The sequence below is a fragment of the Lolium rigidum genome, chromosome 6, assembly GCF_022539505.1.
Source record: "Lolium rigidum isolate FL_2022 chromosome 6, APGP_CSIRO_Lrig_0.1, whole genome shotgun sequence".
Classification (NCBI taxonomy): domain Eukaryota; kingdom Viridiplantae; phylum Streptophyta; class Magnoliopsida; order Poales; family Poaceae; genus Lolium; species Lolium rigidum.
The window spans coordinates 342,918,478-342,921,265 of record NC_061513.1 but is presented as its reverse complement, the minus strand read 5'-3'; the positions used below and the strand labels follow the sequence as shown (position 1 = coordinate 342,921,265).

The following is a 2,788-nucleotide window of genomic DNA, read 5'->3' as shown; positions in this document are numbered from 1 at the left end:
TGGTAAGCCAGTGGACTTGATGCTATTTTGTTCTTAGACTCTTCTTGTTGTTATACGGTTGTGAATGATTATATTTAGTAGTGTGTGGTCTTGATCATGTTTTGTCTAGGGAGAATAGCTCCTTTATTTTACGTTGTTCTACTTTTGGTTAAGAAATTCTGGCTCATGTTTGGTGTGGTTTTTTGGACACAAATGGCCAATTTACAGAGCAAATTAGTCTGGTAAAGTGGTGAATCTTTACATTGAAAGTGGGCAATAACAATATGCAGTTCTCCATGCCACACGGTTCTCAAACAATACACGGTTCTCAAACAATCTGCTACATAGCAAATCTCTAGAAGTGTTGGTTGCCTTTTTTGCTGTTCTTATGTTCAATGAAAATATTACCAAGATACACACTCCCATATATACATTTACCTACTGTCATTAGACGACCTTGGTATATTTTCTCTTATTTGCCAGCTCCTTTGCGCAAAGAAAGTGTCAGGAACATCTTGTGTCAGTGAATGTATTTTTGTAGTGCACTGCAGCGTTGGTTAAAACCGAGTAGTTGTCGCTGTGTTAGTGTGTGCTTTTATTGCATCATAGTACCACTCCTATTCTTTTGTATGGCGAAGACTTCTCTATGATGACAACCTGATATTTGGTATCCATACTTTTGACTTATACTATCTAATATGATTGCTTGTGTGTCTCCCTATGGTTCATCATGGTTAATTTTGTCCTGCTGCTATTTGGTTGACTCTTGATTTATTTAGGATTACTGTAGTTGAATGATGATCATCATTTAGGATTGGACTTGAGACAAACCTTGATTGGAGTTATTGTTTTGTTCTTTGTTGTCGTTTCCTGCAAATCACCTTTAATTATTCGAACAATCCTTTTTGATGCTACCTTTTGTACCTAGCAGGTTGTTGCATCATAATTTTTCGGCCTTCTTTGACGCTTCTATGTTTAGCTGAGTTTATGATTCTCTTTCTCTCCTTTACATGATTTTACAGTTGTTAGGATTTGGCTATTTACGATTAGGAGTACTTTGATTTAATTGCTAGCTCCTATCCAGATCTTAGTGCTCTAGTTTCTGTTGTTTTACACATGTGATACTTGTGAGGTGTGAAATTTTCTAATGTCGTATGATCTGGTACTTTCCTTTGATCACATTCATGCTCCTGTATATGTTTTGTGCAACAATGAGCTGTCATCATTGTTTAGAAATTACATGCCTAGCTAAATCCTCCCTTTAGTTTCTAAATAATGTGTTCAATTATGTGCAGTGCGTAATGTAAATATTAATAGTGAATTATGTACATGAGGTGTATTATTCTTCTTCTATATGTTGGCAAATGATTTTGTCCTGATTTGTTTTTATGTTGGCTATCAAATGTGCTTATCTTAGGAGGGAAAAAATGATGATCTGATGTGAAACTTGTCATGCAAATATAGCCAGTTTATGTATAATAAGTGTGATGGGTGCTAGGTTTGTCCAGCTCTGAAATGTGTTCTCCAGGAAAAATTATTTTGGATTTCACTAAATTATTTGAGATATAATAAAACAAACATGATGGTTCATCCTGTTAAGGAATATGTGATGACGTAGATATTTTCTTTGTGGTTTCTTTTGGTAGGACGATTCACCAAGTGGAGCCAAGCAGGCGAGGTGGCCCACCCCGAAGCTGAACGAGAGGATCATGTCGTCTCTGTCAAGGAGATACGTGGCCAAACATCCATGGTATGAACTTTGCATGCCCTGAGGCTTCCAGTGTTTTGAATGTTTGTATACCATCTTTGGCCTGCCAAACATAACCAAGGCATAAAAACATTGTAGGTGTGTATCTCAGCTTCGACTACTTCCTGATTTGCCTCTACCCTGGCTGGATTACTTAAGTTTCTTATTCACAAATTTTGATCACTAGTGAATGCATTGATGTTTTTCTTTTGAGGAAAGAATGCATTGATGTTGCTGTCAATGTGGTCCTGTAGTTCGTGTTTGATCTTTGTATTTCATGTATGTCATCTGGCATATGGGGTGTTGGTAGCAATGGATCTTCTCTTTTTAAGTAACTGATGTAGTGTTGCATGTCAAAATCTTACTAGTATTCATTGGATTGTATAGTCACACATTTAGTTGAGAACAAGGGACATTTAGTTCGTTTAAATCACACACATTGTTTCCCCTGAAAATGTTCAGTAAGTTGTGAGTGCAATATTTTTTCCTAAATTAATGTTGGAGGTGATCAATTGCAAGATAGATATATAGGATTACAAATAGTTTCAGCTAGATCATTGAGTTAATTCTGTATGTATTTCGGCTAGTGAAGATTCTTATAAGCTAATCATGTCCAAGTTGAGCTCACCTGCCTCCATTGTAAGCTCATGACCTCATCTCTTCTCCCCGTCCAGACCAGAAAACGTAAGATTTCATCTTGCTTGTGCTCCTGCTCGTGCAGATAATGAACTTGTTTGATCATGCAAAGCCGGAGATCAAGGCTCCGCGCATCTCCGAGCGAGAAGTCTGGCTTACCCAAGATGTTGCTACCGCCGTCTCCCCTGACCTTCTGCTGCATGGGAATAAGTCCTCATTGAAGGTATTGTACATCTACCCATTTCGTTATCATTGATGGTTCATATTTCTCTTGGTACATGCTCAGATGCTCTCTATACAGCAATAAAAATCATATGTTTCAGAAGTCATGCTTACTCCCTCTTGGTGATGTCACCCTTTTTTTTATTGCAAACCTTGCTGGTTGTGTATAAGATTATCACCATTTCAATCCTTAAATATTTTAAC

General features: G+C 37.4%; 1 non-coding gene across 1 annotated transcript; it reads left to right on the top strand.

The window, feature by feature from the left end:
* Positions 1-206: 206 nt before the first annotated feature.
* Positions 207-326, top strand: LOC124668779. The gene has a single exon (XR_006991862.1). It is a non-coding gene; the product is annotated as a small nucleolar RNA snoR86 (small nucleolar RNA).
* The last annotated feature ends 2,462 nt before the right edge of the window (positions 327-2,788 follow it).